At 45.0% G+C, this 26,894-nt stretch overlaps 1 protein-coding gene and 1 pseudogene across 1 annotated transcript in view; both read left to right on the forward strand.

The window, feature by feature from the left end:
• Positions 1 to 26,894, forward strand: part of LOC126259739 (thyrotroph embryonic factor-like) — a 641,028-nt gene that overhangs the window by 252,557 nt on the left and 361,577 nt on the right. The gene's annotated exons all lie outside the window — the stretch shown is intronic.
• Positions 26,325 to 26,442, forward strand: LOC126261237 (5S ribosomal RNA; annotated as a pseudogene).

The following is a 26,894-nucleotide window of genomic DNA, read 5'->3' on the forward strand; positions in this document are numbered from 1 at the left end:
TAAATTTTTAACCAAAGATGTGAATGAAACCACTTAATCATAAAAATTAACCTTAAAACTTACTGTTCAGGAACAAAAATGTTTTGAAAGGTTTACGTGGCAAAATCTAGGGTAATATCGAAAAATGTAGGCTAGAGTAAAAATTTTTTCCATTGTCAACACATACTTAACGGCGCTCTGATGAGCAACAAATGTAGTTGGCAAATTGTGTGCTGCGCTGCAGCGTGGTGGAGTTCTAGTTCAAATTTGGTTCCCTTAGAAATCAGGAGAATGTAGAGCCAAGAATCAGGCGGTCCGCTTTGCGGAGAGCGGGGGAGGGGGGGGGGGCTGTCAGTTTAGGGCACTTATCTCTACGTATTTGCTCCCAGCCACTTCACTCTACAGCCTAACCCGCTGCTACATCATTCCACCGAAGCAGTGTTCGTGGATCTTGGCGGCACTGGCTGCGACATCCTGCAACTTTAGCGTCACCTGCTGAGCGGAACGGAACCTCAACTGTGACGCAGAAATCACCTTGCAGTACGTTATTTACTGAACTCAGTGGTCGAAAATACCTCAATCGAGGCACTGTTCTCCACCTCTCGTAGCATGCTCTGTCAGTAATGACGTCCACATACTGTAGACGGAACATCCCTCTTCAGGCTGCAAGTTATTCGTTCTAGTAAGCTGGGCGCACAGCAGTCGCCTGCCGGTGATGACTGTTCTGTGGCTGGGATAATAAGGGCAACTGGAGAGGGGATACTAATGTGCGCGGCAGATGTAGGGCCTGGTGGAGCAGCAGACAGCTTTTTATTCAGGGGAGGTCGCGTGCCCTGCGTTCCCCGCCGTACCCTGTCATGGCAGGGCTCTTCCGCTGCTCCCGTTTCCAACTAAATTCGGCCTTTCGGTACAAGCACTTTACAGTACTGCTGCTGGAGACAAACCAACGTTTCGGCCACGATTGCAGCGGCGTTCTTCAGGGTCTAACACTTAACAGTAGCTTCGCGACGAGCAACTTGCAGCTTCTTCTGCTTCGGTATGGAAGGGATATTTAGACGTGTTCTGCATCAGTACAGTTCGATGTCGGCTCTGCCTATCCGAGGCACAGACAGCAACGCAGGGGCGGACAGGCTACGTAATATCCCCGGGCGTTCCACAACCAAGGACAACGCATGAACATGTGCAAAGGATGTGTGTTTCTGTGCCAAATTCATCAAAAGGGCCTTTGTGTATGGTGCTGACTTACGCAAGCCAATTAGTTGTACATCAGTGTTAGTTGGCAAGAGGCGAGGGTTTAGCTCCGGAAATTCCAGCAGATACCGCTGGTGCCAGGTGGCAGAGGTCAACCCCAGGAACTTTTCCACTGAAGGGAGCAGCCGCCTCTGGCCGCGAATTAGGTGGGGCGACGCCGATATGTATTCGCTGATCAGTTGTGATGGCAGCACAGTGAATTCCGCCAGGCAGTCGGCGCACGAGACGAGTATGCTGCCAGCCTGCTTTTAATTCTGATCGATATCATAGTTTTCTCTACGAACCATTCTGCTTATAACGAAAAGTCTTGTCCCCAGGACTAAAGTGAGGCACCTAGGCGGAATCTCCTTTGTGGCGAGCGTTCGCTCATCGCGGACCGTCTTTCGGCTTTTGGCCATGCGTTGTTTCGATTAAGAACTTTATGGTAAGCCGAGAGGATAAGTTTGGTCATGTACTGCCTGTCGCGTAAACTCTGCGTATTTCTTTTGTTTATATTTTTTAGGCGAAAATTGGGAATTGACGAAGAAGTGGTCTATTCGAATAAGGCCGCCACATAAAACCATATTCAGTGAGAGATACAAAGGGTCTGACGGAAAGAAATTTTAAAAATTTCAGAGATTGTTGAAGATGAAATTTTGAACGATTTGATATAAGGAACATGTAGCCGTCAGTGTGAAATAAAGTTTCTGTAGTCGCCACTGGGCTGTTGATAATTCGCGGACTAGATGTACGAGAAGTTCCAGGTGAGATTTTCGGTGACCATTTGGGCTATAATTCTTTGAGGTAGCCTTATTGGATAAGAGAAGTTACAGGTAAGATTTTCGGTGAACATTTGGGTTGTAATTCTTGCAGGTAGCCTTATTGGACCACACATCTTACCTGATCGAGTGAATGTTGCATGACATTTGGATTTCTGTAGAATACCTTGCCTGAACTTTTAGAGAACGTTCCCACGCAACTACGCACTGGTTTGTGATTTCAAAACGATGGTACTCCACAGCACTTTGATTTTAAGGCAAGAAGGGCGCACTTCACAGAAAACTTTAGGCAGGGACGAATTGGAAGGGGACGCCCAGTCCCTTGGCCAAGTCCCTGACTTCGACTTTTTACTCTGTAGCGATCTAAATTCTTATACTCAATACCAGTAGGGACATCTTTACAGCGTTTGGCACTATTAGAGGGTAGCGCGATATCTTACAGAGAATCATACAAATCAAGTTTCATCGTTGTACTTTATGTAACAAAGTTGACGATCATCACACTGAAAATCTACTCTTACAGTACTGTAGCCACAGGTTTTGTTTACAGTATTTGATTGTATTGCATTGTTAATAAACGTTTTCCAAACTACAGTTTTCTGGTGTTTCCTTTAGTCTACCGAATGCGGAGAAAGTGCATAGTTGTGTAAAAACTTTATTTCACATTTCCGGTTTAGGTTCCTTATATCAAACGTTCAAAATTTCATCCTTTACAATCTCCCGAATTTTTAAAACGTGCTTCTGGTATAGCCTTTATAAAACCAGTTGTCTTTGTTCCGATGGGTCCACACCCCTGTTTCGCAAATTTCCGCTCAGTGGTCTGTACTTTACGATTAGGTCCACACAGCGAACTCAGTGAAGTGACACTTTTATCCTCTAGAGATCCTACAGCATTCGATTACCAACCCATAAGCGTCACTGCGTTTAAATATTCGAATTTTGTAAGTTGTTGCTTACGAAAAGTTGTGTATGGCAGGCTACGTCGGATAAACGTCGAGAGCACATCCCAACAGTCTACAGTCAGTGGTTCTATGAGCACGGGCAGAGAGGTTGGCTCACCTCCGTTCATTGGATTGCCTCCTCCTCCTCAAAAATGGTTCAAATGGCTCTGAGCACTATGGGACTAAACATCTGAGGTCATCACTCCCCTAGACTTAGAACTACTTAAACCTAACTAACCTAAGGACATAACACACATCCATGACCGAGGCAGGATTCGAACCTGCGACCGTAGCAGAAGCGCCGTTCCGAACTGAAGCGCCTACAACCGCTCGGCCACAACGGCCGGCTCCTCCTCCTCCTCCGTCTCTCCCGTCCCTATGTAAAGCCGAACACTGACAATAAATGTGTTGAACAGCGTTGCTGACACTGTTCGGAAGTGAATTCTCACATGTCATTTAACTTAACAGTGGATGACTTCTTAGTTTTTATTTGTCCTTCAGTGCTAAATAAGGGGAACTGCACGTATAAATGAAGTTGTAGTAAACATAATACCGCATGAAAGCCAGCAACATACATAACGGATTATTTATTTAAGGTCCGCAGTGTTTAACCCTACTTATGAGCTCTGCTCCTGTCACGGCTATTGCCACCGTCTTACACTAACAAGAGTCACTTTGTGTAGCGACATCAGTTCGTTAGTGTCAGACAAGTGGCACCCAATAGAAAAACCGGCAGTAGCCCGAGGCACTTCTCACAGCTTCTATAGTTCCTTAAATGGAAAATTCTAATACTGTATGTCAGCTATGTCCGTTGATGATCGGCAATCTCCGCCGATCTTCGTGGTAACGATATCGTGTTACTTACAAGGGAACCTCCCCATCGCACCCCCCTCAGATTTAGTTATAAGTTGGCACAGTGGATAGGCCTTGATAAACTGAACACAGATCAATTGAGAAAACAGGAAGAAGTTGTGTGGAACTGTGAAAAATAAGCAAAATATACAAACTGAGTAGTCCATGGCCGACATAGGCAATATCATGGAGATCGTGAGCTCTGGAGTGCCGTGGTCCCGTGGTAGCGTGAGCAGCTGTGGAACGAGAGGTCCTTGGTTCAAGCCTTCCATCGAGTGAAAATTTTACTTTATTTTTGCATAGTTGTTATCTGTCCGTTCGTTCATTGACGTCTCTGTTCACTGTAATAAGTTTAGTGTCTGTGTTTTGCGAACGCATCGCAAAACCGTGCGATTAGTAGACGAAAGGACGTGCCTCTCCAATGGGAACCGAAATCATTTGATCGCAAGGTCATAGGTCAACCGATTCCTCCACAGGAAAACACATCTGATATATTCTATACGACACGACATGACAGGAATGTGTTGTCGACCCACCTAACTTGCACACTTGGCGAATGGGTAAAAAGATTCTTCTACCTTGCCCGATTTAGGTTTTCTTGTGGATGTGATAATCACTCCCAAAAAAGTGATGAGAACATAAGAGTTTGTCACATAAACTGAAAATAAAAAATTAAACTTTTCACTCGATGGAAGATTTGAACCTACGACCTTTCGTTCCGCAGCTGCTCACGTCACCACGAGACCACGGCGGTCCTGCGTTTCCAATGTCCTTGATATTGCATATCGTCCCATGAACTACTCAGTTTGTATATTTTGCTTATTTTTTCACAGTTCCACACAACTTCTTCCAGTTTTCTCAATTGATCTGTGTTCAGTTTTTCAAGGCCTATCCACTGTGCCAACTTATAACTAAACCTGAGGGGGGTGCGATGAGGGGGTTCCCTTGTTAGATTCTGAAGAGCTTCTTTTAATAAAATAGTATTTCAAACAGGAACATTCGTTTGAATAAAGCTTCCTGTATCGTTGGCTTAGCTTTGTATTACGTTCTTAATAATTAATATTTAAAGCTAGAAGTATTAGCGTATATTTTTACGGGAAAACTTGTGGTCTGTCCTAGCCTGCGGGTATGTTCTTCCACCAACTCAAGCTTTCCCACACACCGGATACGTGTGCATTGTGTGAGCGAGTAAACACGCCTGTTGCTACAGCAACAAACAAACCTCTGCATTAAAGAAATTGACTGCCTGCAGTTTGGCCTAGTTTCGATTATGTCCTCAGATAACTTCATTCATAACCTTCTAATGAGGATACCGTTACAAATCACTTGCTGTTTTATCAGTTCAGAATACTCTGCGTTATCGAGAAAAAGAAAAGAAAATTACATCGTGTCTATATCTGTCTGTCTCCAAGCACCACGCATTGTATTCCTTCAAAACCAAGCGTGCAGATTGTTTGCTTTTTCATTTATATAACTCTATAGAACAAACATTTGGCCCCGAACTCACTGATTAAACTTACTAAGTAAAAAAAAAACATAGTTTTGCTGAGATGTCACAACTGAGCCTCATGAGCCAAAATTTATCAGCACGTGTTCTTGAGCTATATCTCACAAATGCTTGAAATATCTTCGTACTGGCGCTGACGAGTTGTGACATCACTATCTTTCCGTACTCTCGTTCGTGTTTAGATCGTTCTAGCGCCTGCTCTCTCGCCTTCCTTTTCCTGCCAGTCAGCGCCCATTTGCCCTCGGTTAAATAACCACTGGTTGCGCTTAAGTTGCGATTGGCTTCGTTAGGACATACGTTAGAATATTAATAGCCTTCAGACGTCCGTAACAAGATATACTGTAAACTGAGTACACTGTAGAGCTAAGTGGAAGAGAAAAGCCAAAATGTAGTGAAATCTTGTTTTTTTTATTTGTTATATTGTGTTACATTAAAGATTGATAAGTTAAAGTGGAAAAGCTTGTCCTGAACTTGAATTTGCGGTGTTTATTAGATGCTAAATTACAGTGGACTAGAAGAAAACGTTTAGTGACATTGTCAGTCGCTAAAATGGACACGTTTTAATACGAGATTGGTATCTGTATGAACACACAACTGACCATATTTCCTGCTCTCCATCTGCTTGTAAGAAAATAACAAGGAGACTACTACTTAAAAGCTGCATCACTACGACACACATAAAGAAGAACACAGCTGAAGATGTGGACGGACAGTTACCAGCTCCTCTACTTCCTTGGTGGCATTCTGTCTATATGACTGGATTACCTCCCGATCCTTGTAGATTATCATTTTATGGGTACGGAACTCGTTTGATTTACTAGAAGAAGACAATGGGGCATACATAGCTGGCTAACGAAACAACAACAAAACACACAAAAAAGAAAACCTAAATTTATTAAGCACAGTTTGCTGATGCGCACAATACACGATGCGCTGGAAATTGTGCAAAACATTTGTGCAAATTGGCTACGAAGTCTTTCGCGACGTATTTCTTGAGTAAAAATCTCTCGGTGTACATGCCGCGTCAAATCAGGATAAAACTCCAAGCTTTCGACCACTACCTCCATGGTCGCCAATCAGAAGCCGTCCTTTGCATATAAAAGTGGGAACCTCGCTAGTTCACGACAGTCAGTTTTAGCCCTGACGACGACCATGGAGGTAGTGGTCGAAAGCTTGGAGTTTTATCCTGATTTGACGCGGCATGTACACCGAGAGATTTTTACTCACTTGTGCAAATTAATTACGAATGCCTAGCGATTTGAATAAATTCGCATTAAATCGATCCGTGGCGACGAGGTCACGTTCTATGTGGCCGAAGTGTGGCTTGTAGGCCGATGTTGACAGTCACAGTGACGAAGTTCAATTGTCTTCTGTCATTTCCTTCTTTTGCATTATGATTAAAATGTCGAAGAAATTTAGCGTTTCGTTAGCTGCTTTTATCCTTCAAATTATCTGCATGTATGGATGAAACGTCTCTTCGTTGATGTAATATTCTGTCGATTCTGATATCCATTGATTCCATGAATGAAGTAAGACAGTAATAACAAAATAGTACATATCACGGTCTCCTATAGAAAGGTAATTATCGGCACGCGGTGATAAATTGCGAAGGAAGCTACGATGTGCAAGTGGTGCAAACAGCTTATAGTAGCAGCATCTCGAGCATATAACATGAAATAACGCAACTGTTAATAGCTCGTTTTCAGTGTGTATGGAACAGCGATAAGGAACTAACATTAAATATAAACGGCAAGTAGTTACTGACAACTGAGTCCATAAGATAGTAGAGCGGTTAAAAATTACATTGCTATCGTTTTCATTTCCACTCTTCTCACTTTTCTTGTGCGAAGTCAAAGAGATGCAAGTACTGAAACTTCCTGGTAGATTAAAACTGCGTGCTCGACCGGGACTCGACACTGAGACCTTTGCTTTCCGCGGGAAAGTGCTCTACTTATTGAGCTATACACGCACGAATCACGAGCCGCCCAGGCGGCTTTACTTCCGGAAGTATCTCATCTGCTATTTCCAAACTCAACAGAGGTTCTTCTGCATATCTTGAGGGACTAGCACTTCTGGAAACAAGGTGCTTGGATAGCTCAATTGCTGCAGCACTTCCCCACGAAAAGGCAAAAGTCGCAGGTTCGAGTCCCTGTTCGGCACACGTAATCTGCCAAGAAGTTTCAAATCGGCTCACGGCCCACTGCAAATTGGTAGATGTCGTCGTTGAAAGACTTTAATAAGATACAAGATGACTTAAACAGAATTTGTAGTTCATGCGATGAATGGAAGTTAGTTCTAAACGTAGAAGAATGTAAATTAATGCGGATGAGTGGGGAAAACAGTCCCGTGCCGTTCGACTACAACATTAGTAGTGTGCTGCCTGATAGAGTCACATTGATTAAATATTTATGCGTAGCGTTCCAAGCTATATGAAATGGAATGAGCACGTCAGGTTGGTATTAGGGAAGGCGAATGATCGACTTCGTTGTATTGGGAGAATTTTGGGAAAGCGTAGTTTATACTTCACTACAAACCCATTTCGTTTTGTGTTTTTCTTTCTAATAGAAAATAGGCAAAATGAATACGTGACAGTACCCGGGCTTTTCAGCTAGTAAATTAATAAAAAGCTGTCTATATTGCTATGGCAACGGCCTTGCCGCAGTGGATACACCGGTTCCCGTGAGATCACCGAAGTTAAGCGCTATTGGCCGTGGCACTTGGATCGGTGACCATCCAGCCGCCATGAGCTGTTGCCATTTTTCGGGGTGCACTCAGCCTTGTGATGCCAATTGAGGAGCTACTCGACCGAATAGTAGCGGCTTCGGTCAAGAATACCATCATAACGGTCGGGAGAGCGGTGTGCTGACCCCACGCCCCTCCTATCCGCATCCTCCTCTGAGGATGACACGGCGGTCGGATAGTCCCGGTAGGCCATTCGTGGCCTGACGACGGAGTGCTTTATATTGCTACTTTTTTTTTAAATTTTGGTTACTAGTTTCGTTTTATAACACCGTTCTCAGACCGATTAGACACAGGTTTTATTGTTACTGACTGTGAACTTCGTTTTACAAGTTATGAGTGTTTCTCTCATAATGGCAGTGGCAGAAACGAAGTCTTATATAAAGACATGTACATTAAGGGGTCTAGACGATTTTATTCACAAAAGGTCTTATTTGAAAGCTCTTGTCTCTGTACCTGAGCAAGGTTACACTGAGTGTTAACTCCTGATATCGTGTAGGACCTCCTTTTGCCCGGCGTAATGCAGTTACTAGACTTGACATGTGGACTCAACAAGTGGTTGGAAGTTCTCTGCAGAAATATTGAGCCATGCTGCCTCTATAGTCGTCCACATTTCCAGAAGTGTTGCCGATCAGGATTTTGTGCACGAACTGACCTCCAAGTTACGTCCCATAAATGATTTGGGTGGTCATATCATCCGCACAAGTAGTCCAGAATATTCTTCAAACCAATTGCGAGCAGTTGTGGCCAGGTGACATCACGCGTTGTCATCCATAAGAATTCCATCGTTGTATGGGAACATGAAATCCATGAATGGCTACAGATTGTCTCCAAGTAGCCGAACATAGCCTTTTCCAGTCAATGATCGGTTCAGTTGGACATGGAACCTAATCCTTTCCTTGTAACCACAGCCCACATCCCCGCAAGGTTGCACAACGCCTTGTTGACAAATTGGGTGTATGGAACCGTGGAGTCTGCGCCACACTAGAACCCTATCATCAGCTCACTAACTGAAATCGACTCATGTGACCAGGCCACAGTTTTCCGTTCGTCTAGTGTCCGGTAGACGTCGTGCTATTAGCAAAGGCACTCGCGTCGGTCGTGTGCTGCCGTAGCCCGTTAACATCAAACTTTGTCAAAAAAATGGTTCAAATGGCTCTGGGCACTATGGGAATTAACATCTGAGGTCACCAGTCCCCTAGAACGTAGAACTACTTAAACCTAACTAACCTAAGGACATCACACACATCCATGCCTGAGGCAGGATTCAAACCTGCGACAGTGGCAGCAGCGCGGTTCCGGACTGAAGCGCCTAGAACCACTCGGCCACCGCGTCCAGCCCCGAGGCAGGATTCGAACCTGAGACCGTAGCGGTTGCGCGGTTCCAGACTGAAGCGCCTAGAACCGCTCTACCACACCGGCCGGCCCAAACTTCGTCGCAGTGCCCAAATGAACACGTTCCCAGATTGATTTCTTCTGTTGTATCATATGCGTTGTCTCTCGTCTGTTAGCACTGTCCGTGGCTAGAGCTTTTTTTTTTTTTTTTTTTTTTTTTTTTTTTTTTTTTTTTTTTTTTTTTTTCAGTCTACTGACTGGTTTTGATGCGGCCCGTCACTAATTCCTTTCCTGTGCTAACCTCTTCATCTCAGAGAGTAGCACTTGCAACCTACGTCCTCAATTATTTGCTTGACGTATTCGAATCTCTGTCTTCCTCTACAGTTTTTGCCCTCTACAGCTCTCTCTAGTACCATGGAAGTCAATCCCTCATGTCTTAGCAGATGTCCTATCATCCTGTCCTTTCTCCTTATCAGTGTTTTCCACGTACTCCTTTCCTCTCCGATTCTGCGTAGAACCTCCTCATTCCTTACCTCATCAGTCCACCTAATTTTCAACATTCGTCTATTGCACCACATCTCAAATGCTTCGATTCTCTTCTGTTCCGGTTTTCCCACAGTCCATGTTTCACTACCATGCAATGCTGCACTCCAGACGTAGATCCTCAGAAACTTCTTCCTCAAATTAAGGCCGGTATTTGATATTAGTAGACTTCTCTTGGCCAGAAATGCCTTTTTTGCCATAGCGAGTCTGCTTTTGATGTCCTCCTTGCTCCGTCCGTCATTGGTTATTTTACTGCCTAGGTGGCAGAATTCCTTAACTTCATTGACTTCGTGACCATCAATCCTGATGTTAAGTTTCTCGCTGTTCTCATTTCTACTACTTCTCATTACCTTCGTCTTTCTCCGATTTACTCTCAAACCATACTGTGTACTCATTAGACTGTTCATTCCGTTCAGCAGATCATTTAATTCTTCTTCACTTTCACTCAGGACAGCAATGTCATCAGCGAATCGTATCATTGATATCCTTTCACCTTGTATTTTAATTCCACTCCTGAACCTTTCTTTTATTTCCATCATTGCTTCCTCGATGTACAGATTGAAGAGTATGGGCGAAAGGCTACAGCCTTGTCTTACACCCTTCTTAATACGAGCACTTCGTTCTTGATCGTCCATTCTTATTATTCCCTCTTGGTTGTTGTACATATTGTATATGACCCGTCTCTCCCTGTAGCTTACCCCTACTTTTTTCAGAATCTCGAACAGCTTGAACCATTTTATATTGTCGAACGCTTTTTCCAGGTCGACAAATCCTATGAAAGTGTCTTGATTTTTCTTTAGGCTTGCTTCCATTATTAGCCGTAACGTCAGAATTGGCTCTGTCGTCCCTTTACTTTTCCTAAAGCCAAACTGATCGTCACCTAGCGCATTCTCAATTTTCTTTTCCATTCTTCTGTATATTATTCTTGTAAGCAGCTTCGATGCATGAGCTGTTAAGCTGATTGTGCGATAATTCTCACACTTCTCAGCTCTTGCCGTCTTCGGAATTGTGTGGATGATGCTTTTCCGAAAGTCAGATGGTATGTCGCCAGACTCATATATTCTACACACCAACGTGAATAGTCATTTTGTTGCCACTTCCCCCAATGATTTTAGAAATTCTGATGGAATGTTATCTATCCCTTCTGCCTTATTTGACCGTAAGTCCTCCAAAGCTCTTTTAAATTCCGATTCTAATACTGGATCCCCTATCTCTTCTAAATCGACTCCTGTTTCTTCTTCTATCACATCAGACAAATCTTCACCCTCATAGAGGCTTTCAATGTATTCTTTCCACCTATCTGCTCTCTCCTCTGCATTTAACAGTGGAATTCCCGTTGCACTCTTAATGTTACCACCGTTGCTTTTAATGTCACCAAAGGTTGTTTTGACTTTCCTGTATGCTGAGTCTGTCCTTCCGACAATCATATCTTTTTCGATGTCTTCACATTTTTCCTGCAGCCATTTCGTCTTAGGTTCCCTGCACTTCCTATTTATTTAATTCCTCAGCGACTTGTATTTCTGTATTTCTGATTTTCCCGGAACATGTTTGTACTTCCTCCTTTCATCAATCAACTGAAGGTGATGAGTGGAATCTGCTATTCTCGGCACACTCTTGTCGCTGTGGATCTCGGAACTTTGAATCCCCTAATGATTTCCTAAATGGAATGTCCCATGCGTCTAACTCCAATTACCGTTGCGCGTTCAGAGTCTGTTTATTCCCGTCGTGCGTCCGTACTCACGTCGGAAACGTTTTTTTTTTTTTTTTTTTTACACGAGCCACCTGAGTGCAGACTGCAACTCCGCCAATGCACTGACTGCCCTTTCATACCTCGTATACGTAATACTACCGCTAACCCGCCAGGTTAGCAGAGAGCGCCAATGCGCTGCTTCCTGGACTCGGGTAGGCGCGCCGACCCCGGATCAAATCCGCCCGGCGGTTTAACGACGGAGGCCTGGATGTTGTTTTTAGGCGGTTTTCCACACCCCACGAGGTGAATACCGGACTGGTCCCCACGCCCCGCCTCAGTTACACAGCTCGCAGACATCTGAACACATTCGCACTATTCCATGGATTACACTAGACACAGACAGTTGCGGTACACTCATTCTGTCCCGGGGGGTACTGGGTGGCGGCAGAAAGGGCATCCGGCCACCCCTTCAATTAACCTTGCCAAATCCGATTAACCATGCCGACCTTGCGTCATTGGGGGATAGAGGCACAAGCAAAAGAATACGCAATACTACCGCGATCTGCATATGTGCAAATCCCTATGCCATGACTTTTACTTCACTGCCGATGTGTAGCTGGCCTCTCGGAAGGTGGCGCAGTGTTTCGAAGAGCTAGCGGCAGTCGGTACGACGAGTTTTGGGGCGCGCCGAATGCAGAGCGGCAGTTAGCGGCGGCGCGGCACACGTGGTGGCGGGAGCGTGCGTTATCTCTGGCCGCGGCCACACATGCCTCTGCAAATAGCGCCGGCAAACACGACGCCGACGCTCGCTCACTTGCGCCTTTCTCGTTTTCCCCAAACACCGCCCGCCCCACAGGTGTCCGCGCCGCCCGCGCAGAAACCGATCGCTCTCCACTTCAGAGCGATGCCGAACGAGCGCCGCTCCGGGCGCTGCGCCCGTGTTGTTTAAATTAGGACATTTCCCTCCTCAGAGCCGCCGCCATCGCATCGTAAAGCCTTTACGACCGGCAGCTAGCTGGCGTGCCTTTTGGCTGCGCTGCTCGCGCCAGTAGACGGGTGTCGGCTAGCTGGCGAGGCACGCGGGCTGTTGAGTCGGTTATCTGGCCATCGTAATTGAACGGCTCGTCGCGGAGCCGGCCTGTCCAACGCGGCAGCCGCTGATAACCGCCGCCTTGAGCTTTGCTCCGCCGCCAGGCTCACCAACCACTGCTGTGCTGCGCTCCTAGTGCGCCACCAGCAATACTGCCGCACTGATTTCCAGACGCACGGATCACAGTCTGTAGCAGTTGCCAACGAAACCTAGAGTACCCCAAGAAAAACGTACAGGCCTCCTGTCTTTCTAATCTGTATATACACTACTGGCCATTAAAATTTCAACACCAAGAAGAAATGCAGATAATAAACGGGTATTCATTGGACAAATATATTATACTAGAACTGACATGTGATTACATTTTCACGCAGTTTGGGTGCATAGATTCTGAGAAATAGGTGCACAGAACAACCACCTCTGGCCGTAATAACGGCCTTGATACGCCTGGGCATTGAGTCAAACAGAGCTTGGATGGCGTGTACAGGTACAGCTGCCCATGCCGCTTCAACACGATTCCACAGTTCATCAAGAGTAGTGACTGGCGTATTGTGACGAGCCAGTTGCTCGGCCTCCATAGACCAGATGTTTTCAGTTGGTGAGAGATCTGGAGAATGTGCTGGCCAGGGCAGCAGTCGAACATTTTCTGTTTCCAGAAAGGGCCGTACAGGACCTGCAACATGCGGTCGTGCATTAACCTGTTGAAATGTGGGGTTTCTCAGGGATTGAATGAAGGGTAGAGCCACGGGTCGTAACACATCTGAAATGTAACGCCCACTGTTGAAAGTGCCGTCCATGCGAACAAGAGGTGACCAAGATGTGTAACCAATGGCACCCCACACCATCACGCCGGGTGATACGCCACTATGTGCGTTCACCGCAATGTCGCCAAACACGGATGCGACCATCATGATGCTGTAAACAGAACCTGGATTCATCCGAAAAAATGACGTTTTGCCATTCGTGCACCCAGGTTCGTCGTTGAGTACACTATCGCAGGCACTCCTGTCTGTGATGCAGCGTCTAGGGTAACCGCAGCCACTGTCTCCGAGCTGGTAGTCTATGCTGCTGCAAACGTTGTCGAACTGCTCGTGCAGATGGTTGTTGTCTTGCAAACGTCCCCATCTGTCGGCTCAGGGATCGAGACGTGGCTGCACGATCCGTTACAACCATGCGGATAAGATGCTTGTCATCTCGACTGCTAATGATACGAGGCCGTTGGGATCCAGCACGGCGTACCGTATTACCCTCCTGAACCCACCGATTCCATATTCTGCTAACAGTCATTGGATCTCGACCAACGTGAGCAGCAGTGTCGCGATACGATAAACCACAATCGCGAAAGGCGACAATCCGACCTTTATCAAAAGTCAGAAACGTGGTGGTACTCATTTCTCCTCCTTAGACGAGGCATCACAACGACGTTTCACCGGGCAACAGCTGCTGTTTGTGTATGAGAAATAGCTTAGAAAAAATAGGTGTAACATTAAAAAATGAACTAGAGACATGTAATGACAGTTCTTCTGAGTGGAACACTATGTACTAATTTTGGTGACAAATTGCAAGAGCTTGACAGAAAAAGATAAACTTTCGCTTAGCAGGCCGAAAACAATATTACAGACAGGTAATATTTTACTTGTTTTTAATATTCGACCAATTTAGGACAAGAATATCTCGCTACCGAAGTTTACTGTATAGTGTTCCAATTACTTTTGTTCGGAGAATAATGGTTGTAAATTTCTCACACAATTCATAATTTAGTGTATCGTATTTTATCCAAGCCGAATCGTTTTACGCTGTTTTTACTGAAATAATTCCTGTCGTCGGATTCTCGTCTTCGAAAACCAAAAGTGACGCTCTATAGATGCACCTAGTTTTAAAATCTATGAATCCACAAAAAATTCACAGCCACACCTATTTATCTACGTATCAGAAGATCGCGCAGTATCGAAAACAGGTTTGTAAAGCAATAAATATTGTAGCAATTTACACCAGTGGCGTGTGGTTTTTCATACAAAAGAAAGATATTCGTTTACTCTCTGAATCACACAAATTTAAATGTCGTTTCAGCTAAATACCTAGGAAATAAAATTATGAACAACTTATATTGGAATAATCACACACAAAATGTGGGGAAGACGAATCAGAGAATGCGTTTTATCGCCTGAACACTTAAAATAGCTGCGACAGATGTTCTGAAGACACTACCTGCCCCACGCTTTTGTGTCTCTCCTGGAGTATTGCTTACCAGGTAGGACTGACGGAGGACATCGAAGATCAAATAAGAGCAGCTCGTTTTGTATTATCGCGTGATGGGAACCAGTGTCACGGCTAAGCGAATTGGATGCCAGTCATTAAAACGAAGGCCTTTTTCGTTGCGGTTATATCTCTTCATGAAATTTCAACCACCAACTTTGTCCTCAGAACGCAAAGATATTACGTTGACTCCCACCTACATAGGGAGGAAAGGCCATCATGGTAAAATAAGAGAAATAAGTGCTCGATCTAAGTGTTCATCTTTCCCACGTGCTGTTCGAGAGAGGAACGGTAGTTAAATATACTGAAAGTGGTTTCTTTGAACCCTCTGCCAAACCCTTAAGTGAACTGCATAGTAATCATGAAGGTGTACACAGCACTTCATGACATTCCTGTGAGAATTAGGAATCTCTACTTTTCTTGATGTCGAAAATCAGATGGGAATCCTACTGTCTCAGTTAAGTAAATACTGTGTTCCAACAACTTCATTTTTTGCCGGCCGTTGTAGCCGAGCGGTTCTAGGCGCTTCAGTCCGGAACCGCGCTGCGGCTACGGTCGCAGGTTCGAATCCTGCCTCGGGCATGGATGTGTGTGATGTCCTTATGTTAGTTAGGTTTAAGTAGTTCTAAGTCTAGGGGACTAATGACCTCAGATGTTAAGTCCCATAGTGCTCAGAGCCATTTGAACCAACTTCATGTTTCTTCACAGGATGTGTACTTGCTGCTGTGGCCAACTAGCATAGGCTCAAAACTGCCGCAAAGAAACGGAAATGCTGAGCAGAACAGAAACTCTATCGTGCCCTATTGTACGGCCAGTGCCTCTCTCCAGCTGTGTACGGTAACTTCCGCGCGAAATCTCGTACCTTCCCGGACTTTCCAGAGAAAGCAGCCGCGCGGAATTAGCGTCGTTTTGTGCGTGACGGGCAGGTTTTCCGTGCTCGGACGCTGCCTTCTGTTACCTTTTGACGGTTTCTGTGCTGTACCGTATTATGTTGTGGCTTGATAGCGCTTCATAGAACGGCGCAGTGTGAATCCTAATTTCTTGTAGACGAAGTTTTGCTTTCTTAAACTGTTTTTATAACTCAGTCTTCGGCACTTGTGTGTCTTTTCTGTGTATCCACAGCCTTGTACAAAAATATTGTACGTGCCTGACTTATTTCCTACATATTACGTCAAATACATTTGTAAGGTAGTTTTGGCATGGTCACTTACCTATACTCCCTCTGATTAACATGCGCGGTAGATGTGCTGTCTTTTAATTTAACTTGTGCATTTGTACATCTGTAGCGAAAGTTTCAGTTATGAACATATTTATTTTAAGCCCAAAATAATGTCTTTGTCCATTTATTATGATTGCTCATCGTAAGTTGTATCATTTAAGATTTGTACGAGGGCTATCCACAAAGTACATTACGTTTTGGAATTAAAAATAAATAAAGTATTGGAAATTTTTTTTATTATATACAGATGAAAGCCACACTTAAATACTACTTTTCTACATAGTTGCCATTTACATTAAGGTACTTATCGTAGCAAAAAAAAATGGTTCAAATGGCTCTGAGCACTATGGGACTCAACTGCTGAGGTCATTAGTCCCCTAGAACTTAGAACTAGTTAAACCTAACTAGCCTAAGGACATCACAAACATCCATGCCCGAGGCAGGATTCGAACCTGCGACCGTAGCGGTCTTGCGGTTCCAGACTGCAGCGCCTTTAACCGCACGGCCACTTCGGCCGGCAGTTATTGTAGCGATGGACGAGCTTGGAAATTCCTTCGTCGTAAAATTCGGCCGCCTGCGCCTTCAACCACGTGGTTACCTCTTTTGGGACAGAAAAGGTGTTATTTTTGTGGATTTCCTGGAAAGAGGCACTACAATAAACTCTCAAAGGTATTGCCAAACTCTGCACAACCTCAGAAGAACAATACAAAACAAGCGCAGGGGAAAGTTGGGCTCAAAGATCTTGCTGATTCACGACAACGCCCGGGCCCACACGGCAAATGCCACTCGTGAAGTTCTCGAATCTTTTAAGTGGGAGTTGTTTCCTCATCCGCCGTACAGTCCCGACCTGGCACCGAGCGACTTACACTTATTCCCAGCAATGAAGAAGTGGTTGGCTATGCAGCGTTTTGATGACGACGCACAGCTTCAAGAAGAGGTAAACACGTGGTTGAAGGCGCAGGCGGCCGAATTTTACGACGAAGGAATTTCCAAGCTCGTCCATCGCTACGATAAGTGCCTTAATTTAAATGTCAACTATGTAGAAAAGTAGTATTGAAGTGTGGCTTTGACCTGTATATAATAAAAAAAATTTCCAATATTTTATTTATTTTTAATTCCAAAACGTAATGTACTTTGTGGATAACCCTCGTATTTCACAGGACAGCAAATTTCTATGCACTTCATGGTCCTACAGAATATCGTATGCAAAGTAATTGGCTATTTCTTTTGATTCTTTTGTAGTTGTCCATATTATGCTTCCTTGGTATGCTTTGTTCGTAAGCACCAACTTCGCCGCATTTTGATATACCCACTATTACTTGAAATAGTGATATCGTCACTCTGCCGTAGCAGTTACATTGCTGTTGATTATATAACAGTTTATTTCCGTCTCGATGGCAAAGTATTTTTGTTTGTTAACGTATGACCTGTTTCAATGGCTTGTGCACAATCATGAGATACAAAGTGCTTGGTTATAGTAAATCGTCAGCGTGAACTGTGCAGTATCACAAGCTGGATGCTTCGACTGTCCTTCCAGCTAATAGTCAGCTTTTTTCCTTCACTTTTGGGGGATGAAAGAAAATTAAATTTGAGAGTAGTTTTTAATGTACGTTGCTGTCATAGAAGATGGAGCGCAGCTCAACTAGATGAGAAGATGGTGAGGACTGGGGAGGGGGGTCAGATCTGCAGAGAATGGAACTATCCAAGAGTTCTCATGTCACACTGTGGTTATTTGCTTAGGGCCAGCCTGATACAGACAACATCGAGTGTGCCTCAAGTGAGCATATTAATACCACGTGTGTTCTTGAAATTGCTTGGTCCGAGAGTTTCAGTTCTCATCGGCTTCGTAATGGAATAAAAGGGATAACGTATCGGCAGGTTCCCAAGTTGATATTGTGAAATGAAATAAGATATTTCAGACTGCAACGAGAATGGAAATGAGATACAGACATAACTGACTCCGCCGGCCGGGGTGGCTGAGCTGTTCTGGGCGCTACAGTCTAGAACCGCGCGACCGCTACGGTCGCAGGTTCGAATCCTGCCTCGGGCATGGATGTGTGTGATGTCCTTAGGTTAGTTAGGTTTAAGTAGTTCTGAGTTCTAGGGGACTGATGACCACAGATGTTAAGTCCCATAGTAAGAGCCATTTGAACCATAGCTGACTCCATATATTTTTTGATACTGTCAGTCTAATGAGGACTTCTTAGTAGTAAAACGTTTTGCCTGTCGAAATTGCCCCCGTTATTGGTAAGCGCACTAGGTTACTAGACTATCTTTGGCTTGATCGTCAGGACTTGGGAACCACTTTCTTTTCCTGCTGTTGATAATGGAGGTCCCGTGAAAAATCTGGCTGTTTGCACAGAACGAACAAGAATCCTGGCATCGTGAAGATTGTAGAAAAGAATAGCCCGCGACAGCCTTCGTTCTCCAAGCGCTTTTGATTCCAGTGGAAAGAATCTCGCTCTTTCATTCCGCTTATCTTGCTTCGGACCACTCACCAAAGCCGTTTGCCATTCTTCTTTCTGCTCGATGGTCTTTTCAAGAATATGAGATATTTCTGATGTAGGATCTGAGACTTCTGCGGCATTGCATTCCACTTCCGCCGACTGCCACGGCTCTACAGATATACTCGTAGTTCGTGGTAGGCTTTGAAAGCGACGTGACATACGTTACATTAACCTAATAGCGGTTTGGGAATCGACACCTATACCGTTCCCCTGTTTTCCTTCTTTTGAGACTATTTTGCGTTTTACGTCATACTGTGTACCATTGTAATACTAAAACAAAACGGTTTTTGCATCCGCAGCATACCCTTCGATACTCAGTGAAATTTGAAGCTGGCGCGGAAACGGCATTCAGAATGTGGGACAAGTGGTTGTATTGCCCGTTGGCGTGAGGTCATCGCGAAGGCCGACCTGCTGGGCAGGCAGCAGGGGGAGTTGGGCCGGCACCGGTCACACGAGTTCCACTGCGGCGCTTTTGTTGTCAGCGCCGCGATAAACGAAGCCGCCTTCCTTCACATGGACTCACACACACGCACGCCGCCGCTGAGTAATTGCTGGCTCGGTGCGCTGCCTCGTGCCCACGCAGACGCGGAGTTGGCAGAACTGCTGCTGATAGGACTCCTATCTCCCTCGAGAGTCTCAACACTGAAGGATGCTGTTTCTCAAACATCTTCTGCCGCGGAATATCGCGTCTCGCGAGTAGCTGTATTACGCGCCGTCGTATGTCGGCGGTCCCGGTGAAGAACACCCGGTACTGCGTCTCTTCTGTCTCGGACAATTTGCGGCGCCTTCGCCACTTGATTTCTTACGTACAGGTGCAGACGGTACCTGGTCAGGATAGCGGGGATCTGGGCACCAGAACAGAGTTTCCCCACAAAAAGAGTAAAGAACGAGCGGCGTATGCCCACAAATCAGCATGGTCATAGAAAGCATCGCTCCTGCGAAACTCAGCTTGCCCTTTTCTCACGTGATATACTGCGAACTATGAATGTAGAGCAACAGGCAGATTACATATTTCTATATTTCCGGAAATCATTTGCCACGATGAGCCATTGCAGGCTATTAACGAGGGTACGAGCGTAAGTTCACAGAAACGTGAGTAGCACGAAGACTTCTTAAATAGTAGAACGCAGTATGTTGTCCTCGACGGCGAATGTTATCAGAGACAAGGGTATGGTAAGGAGTGCCCCAGGGAAGTGTGATAGAACCGCTGTTCTCTATATACAGAAATGATTTGGCGGACAGTGCGGGAAGCAGTCTGCGGTTGTTTGATGATGATGATGATGATGATGGTGGTGGTGGCGTGGTGTACGGTGAGGTGTCGAAGGTGAGTGACTGTAGGAAGATACAAGACGACTCAGACAAAATTTTCATTTGGTATGATGAATGGTAGCTAGCCCTAAATGTGTAAAAATGCAACTTAATGCGGATGAGTAGGAAGAACAAACCCGTAATGTTCGGATACAGTATTACTAGTGTCCGGTTTGACACTGTCAAATCGTTAAATATCTGGGCGTAACGTTGCAAAGCGATATGAGCTGGAACGAGCACGTATGGAAGGCAAACCTACATCTACATTTATACTCCGCAAGCCACCCAACGGTGTGTGGTGGAGGGCACTTTACGTGCCATTGTTATTACCTCCCTTTCCTGTTCCAGTCGCGTATGGTTTGCGGGAAGAACGACTGCCGGAAAGAATCCGTGCGCGCTCGAATCTCTCTAATTTCACATTCGTGATCTCCTCGGAAGGTATAAGTAGGGGGAAGCTATATATTCGATACCTCATCCAGAAACGCACCCTCTCGAAACCTGGAGAGCAAGCTTCGGTTTATTGGGGAGAATTTTAGGGAAGATTGGTTAACCTGTAAAGGAGGCAGCATATAGAACCTCCTGTTGAGTACTGCTCGAGTGTTTGGGATCCATACCAGGTAGGATTGAAGGAAGACATCGAAGCGGTTCAGAGGCGGGCTGCTAGATTCGTAACCGGTAGGTTCGAGCAACACGTAAATGTTATAGAGTTGCTTTGAGAACTCAAATAGAAATCCCTGGAGGGAAGGCGGTGCTCTTTTCGGGAAACAGGGAAGAAAAGATACGAGAAATTAGAGCTCATACGGAGGCATAAGACAGACGTTTTTCCCTTGCTCTATTTGCGAGTGGAACAGGAGGGGAAATGACAAGTAGTGATACAAGGTACCCTCCGCCACGCGCCTTACGGCGGCTTGTGGAGTATCTATGTATATGTATATGTAGGTGTAGAAAGAATTGCTTAGAAAAGTAAAGTTCAGTGTGTTCACTGTACGGGATATGTACGAGAGCGGCTAGGTTGGCCGTTGAGGCCCGTAGTCAGTCATGGCGGTCATGAGAAGACGATATTTCAGTGTCGGAATAAATTCTGAGAAAAAAGAGCGCAGGAGGGAACTGAAGTTACTGTCAGTGGGAAGCAGGGGTCAGAGAGATAGTCTAGTCTGGGTCCGACGCTCCAGGGGGCGACAAGTAGCTAGCACGTGATTTCTCTCCCATGCTCCCTATTGGTTATCCACAGCGGTGCACAGTGCGCTTGTCAGTACTTGTTACAGGAGCAAACAACCCTCTCGTGTGACGATCTTACTTTCCACGTTTAGGCCACAAAGAATAGAACAGGGTGTAGCCCTTGTAAGTATAAAGGAAATGCAGTGAAATTAAAGAAACGAAGAGCTGAGATGGACTTAACATTTACGAGGGCTATCCACAAAGTACATTACGTTTTGGAATTAAAAATAAGTAAAGTATTGGAAAATTTTTTTATTATATACAGATGAAAGCCACACTTAAATACTACTTTTCTACATAGTTTCCACTTAAATTAAGGCACTTATCGTAGCGATGGACGAGCTAACAATAGATTATTGCACAAAACTGTCCATTGTTGTAGCTGTTTACTCTGTTTCAGAAGTCGAACTTGTAACTGTGCCACTCTTTACTTCAACATTGCACAACGATATTAAAGTGAAAAATTAGAACTAAAAGATAAATATGAAATACCATTTACGCAGGCTAGGCGACCAGCACACTTACACCTCGTCTGCAGAGTATAAACAGGAGAAGGCTAACCGGTTTTAACATTGATGGCTCATTTATTGCTGGCGCATTTCCTGACTCATTAATGGTATCTTGCTACGTTTACGGTCGGTTGAGTCGGCGCATTAATTAATACACTTCTTAGCATTGAAACTGCAACGACATGAAGACGATAAACAACAAACGCCAAATAGGCTCAAAGGGCACTTCATATTTTAATATACAAAAGTGGGCAGATGAAACGCGATCTTCATTCTATTTACAGAATGTCCCACGAGGAATGCTCAGTGTTCAGGATTATGACAGGAACGATCGTTTCAAACAAAAACCTTCATATGGACGTATGCCTTTTTTCGAATGAGTTCAGAGCTAGAACACATTTAACGTACATTATTATTTATTTCCTGTTATTATTCAACACATTGTCAGATTTACACATGTGCAGAGTTAGTAAACATTCCAACATGCGTTTTAACAAAATACTGCTTGTTTTCAGTGCCTCTGCACGTCCGCTAATGACAGTAGCGGCGTCAATGGTGCGACGAACCAGATAATCTCAAATATTCACCTTTTGTTTGTACGCGTCAGGCTTTACCCAACGCCATAAAGAAACATCTAATGGCGTAAGATCTGGCGATCTTGGTGACCAATTAACAGTATTACCACGACGAACCCAGCGATTAGGGTAGATGCGGTTCAGACGTTCCCTCACACGTCTGGTAAAATGTTGAGGGACTCCGTCATGTTGCAAGTATGTTAAAGTCCACGTGGTCAAAGGAACTTCCTCGAGGTGTTCAACAAACGAATTTTCCAAAAAAATGCAAATAATTCTGTCCTGTGGTTCGCTCTTCTTAAATGACAGACCCTAACAGCATGTTACCGGTCATGCCGCACCAAACATTGATCGAAAAACGAACTTCGAAATAGCATATGGATTTTTCTGTGACCATCTATCATTATTACGTGTGTCGTTGATTCCATTCTGTGTAAACGTGACTTCATCAGTCAATAGAATTAATGGAAGAAAATGAGGATTGTCATTTCAGATTCTGGACATGCTGTATTTGAAGACGGTACAAGTTTTCTGCACGTAATGTACGCCATATACGTGTTCGTGGGACACTGATACTTGCAGAAAATCGCCGTGTACAAGTAATGGGACTACACTGCATCACTGCAACAATATCTTGCTGTTCCTGCATTGGTTGCTGAACGACACATTCAGATGGGAACTGGGAACTCAACAGAATACATGATTCACGCAGTGTCCTGAAAACGCTGCTAAACGCTCTGCGATTACTAATTCGACGTGTTGGAAAGCGCCGACTGTATTTTTCGACAGCACCAGGAGCACTACCATCACAGGCACCATCAACATACTACGCCGTATCTGCCTTCTTGATTAGTGTAATGTGCGGATTTTAGACAGCACATGTAGAAACACAGGTAACCGATGGTTCTCTCTGATATACTCTCAAATGGTCCCCTAGACTTAGAACCACTTAAACGTAACTAACCTAATGACGTCACACACATCCATGCCCGACGCAGGATTCGAACCTGCGACCGTAGCGGTCGCGCGGTTCCAGACTGAAGCGCCTAGAACCGCTCGGCATTCTTGCTTTACTTGGGTTGCTAGTGTAATAGTTCTTCTTCACGTACTCGCTATTTGACGATTGCACGGTTTTATCGCCCTGTCGCCAATTTAGCTTTGAAAAGTATTCTGTCTACCAGTTCTCAGTGACCCGTTGCAATAGACGATTCGTGTGAATGTTTTGGCAGGGAAGTAGATGAATGGGAGTACAGGGGAAAGACTACAGCACGTGACCATAGGTGAATTACTGAATTTTTGTCTGATTTTTGTAAGTGATACTCACTTTAAATTTCTTACTTGTTAAGCTTTAGACGTTGACAAAGAAAAAGAGCGCTTTCCAAAATGAATACATATCACAGAAACGCGATACAGTGCTTTGGAAAGATCCGTTTCCGAGCTAGATATTCCGGTAATCAACGAAATTAAAAGACTGTTATCGAGTTTAGTAGTTTTTGAAATATGACGTCATAGTTTGGAGCTGTTTCTCGGACGAGAAAATTTCACAAATGTCAAAAAAATCAATCCTGACTCTAGTTAAAATTAAGTACAAATTTTTTCGCATGCTTGGATACACTGGTGATCTCAGACTGGACTTTTTTACGAGACAGACACATAAATGCCGCTGAGAGTGGGCATTGTGATGGCTGCCCTACAGATATTATTCGCCGAAGCAGAGTCGCATCTTTGGACTTCAAATGTCAGATGCAAACTATTTCAAATCATAATGTAGCTCAGTTTTCAAGATTCTAGTGCTGTAACAAGCCCCCTAAATACAGGGTGGGCGAAATAAAACTGGCCCGCTAAGTATTTCGTATGCAAACTATTTCAAATCATAATGTAGCTCAGTTTTCAAGATTCTAGTGCTGTAACAAGCCCCCTAAATACAGGGTGGGCGAAATAAAACTGGCCCGCTAAGTATTTCGTCCACGTTGGATAGGCAACCCAACTCACATCTTCCACCCCGAATGCAGTGGTGTAAGTTGGGTTTCCTATCTAAATCGAATGAAACATTTTGTGGACCAGTTTCACTTTGCCTGTCCCGTGTAACACACTCAAAGGGGGAGTAATTCCGCTGTAGACGAGAGCGCTGCAGGGCGTGTGCAGAACACTGTGGGAATCGCAGCACATGTCAGACGCTGCGCAACTGTGCGGCGGCATGAATGGGAGGCAGACTGGCTCCGGCGTGCGCTCGCCCGCGAGCAGTGGTTGTGAAGGGCCTCCGTCACGGTGTGGTGAGGCGGAGCCCTCTGGGAGTTTCTCAGGGCCCCGGCGGCGGCTGCGGCATCGACGGCCGCCGGAAAGAGCGGCCACGGCGGCGGCGGCGGCTGCTGCTGCTAAGCGAGACCAGGGGCCGCCGCAGCCTTCACAGGCTGGTCGGACCGGGCCGCCCTTCACGCTGCCGTGGGAACCCGGCAAGGACGCGCACGCCAGCCAAGCCACGGCCGTTCCTTCCCAGCAGGGCCGACGATATTCCTGCGAATCTTGGGCAAGACCGTCGCTAGAACCAACCTAGTGACAGTCGGGCTACGTATGGCGGACTGATCTGTCTTTGAGATGCTCAACCATCGTTGGGGCCACGTGGGTTGAATTTTGTAATTTCGACCCTTGGACTCGTGTAATTTCTGTACTAGGTATTAAATGTATTTTTATTTATTTATTGCCAAATTTTAGACCTGTTACCTGATGTTTAAAACAGGTCGTACATCTTACAATTTTTGTTTTTCATTTTTTTACAGTTTCCTCTACTTTTGTTTTGTCTACAACATTTACAAATAATGATACTTATCAAAATAACAATAATTTGAGGGTGAAATATAAATAAAATTTTGTTGTTTTTTAAGATGAATATAAAAAGAAGATAGATGAGAGATTTGTTAGTACCATCACAGAGTGTGACTGACGGTGAATACCTCGGAATGGTTTCTTCGAACCGTTGACCGCCAGTCTCTCTCTCTCTCTCTCTCTCTCTCTCTCTCTCTCTCTCACACACACACACACACACACACACACACACACACAAATGGTTATTAGTAGAGAAATAATGTTGCTTATCCTATTTGTTACTAATCCTATGTATTAACTACTTTAGATGCGCATCCATGTACAGCATTTGGTGTTTTCTTGGCTAGATTGCAAGCAATTTGCTTATTTACTGTCACATCTCAGCTTCCTCCTCCTGTTCCTCCTCATTGTCACTATTTTCGTTGTCACTGTGGGTATCGCTGTCCATCCTCTGGAGATTTCTGTTACGCTGCACATAGGCATGTCTGTAACGTCGTGTCCGCATATACTCTTCGTGTGTTGTTTTTGAAGTACTGTTTGTCAGTCCGATTAATTGTGCCCATTGTTCTTCGTCTCTTATTGCTGTGTATATATCCATGTCTGTACCTGTGTAGTTAGTCTAAGTATAGTGTATGTCTATTGTTCGCGTATTGCCCACAGAAAAAGACAGTGTGTTCTGGGGAACCTTCTTCCCCGCATGTGCATGTAGGTGTCTGCCTCAGACTCACGAGGTTAAAGTACGTGGGATAACGTCCGAATCCGGTTAAGAAATATACCATACCGCGGCTCGATCGATATGTCTCGTTCTCAACAGCTCCCTTATGTCAGGGAGAAAGTCGTGCAGCCTACGTCCCTTATCACTTACATCCCACTCACCTTGCCATGTATCCAAACGCCAACTTTTAAGGTGACGTATCGTCTCTATGGGCACACCGGTTATTGTGTGTACCTTATCTAGTTCAAATGGTTCAAAAGGCTCTGAGCACTATGGGACTCAACTGCTGTGGTCATAAGTCCCCTAGAACTTAGAACTACTTAAACCTAACTAACCTAAGGCCAGCACACAACACCCAGCCATCACGAGGCAGAGAAAATCCCTGACCCCGCCGGGAATCGAACCCGGGAACCCGGGCCTTATCTAGTCTCCCCACCTTTAACCAGTACCTTGCAGCTCTGTATTTGATCGTGATATCTATGGGGCATTAAATGTATGCTATTGTTGCATATGGCAACGGCCTTGCCGCAGTGGATACACCGGTTCCCGTGAGATCACCGAAGTTAAGCGCTGTCGGGTGTGGCCGGCACTTGGATGGGTGACCATCCGGGCCACCATGCGCTGCTGCCATTTTTTCGGGGTGCACTCAGCCTCGTGATGCAAATTGAGGAGCCAGCGAATAGTAGCGGCTCCGGTCAAAGAAAACCATCATAACGACCGGGAGAGCGGTGTGCTGACCACACGCCCCTCCTATCCACATCCACATCCTCAGCTGAGGATGACACGACGGTCGGATGGTGCCGATGCGCCACTTGTGGCCTGAAGACGGAGTGCTAATTGTTGCATATAGCACATAACGATGTTGCGAATTTTGGATTTGTGGCGCTCGACATCGTGATCATCGGCATCCTTACTGGGTATCATCATAAAAGTTTTTTTTTCGTCCGTCCCTCGGAGGTTCGTTGACATCGGGCGAAGTCACATTCGTGTCGCGGTCAGAATCAAAGTAGTACATTTTGATGATCTGGCTTGCGAGTATCTAAATACAGGGTGACATTTATTGAACTATGTGAAGAAAACGT

Source organism: Schistocerca nitens, chromosome 5, assembly GCF_023898315.1.
Source record: "Schistocerca nitens isolate TAMUIC-IGC-003100 chromosome 5, iqSchNite1.1, whole genome shotgun sequence".
Lineage (NCBI taxonomy): Eukaryota > Metazoa > Arthropoda > Insecta > Orthoptera > Acrididae > Schistocerca > Schistocerca nitens.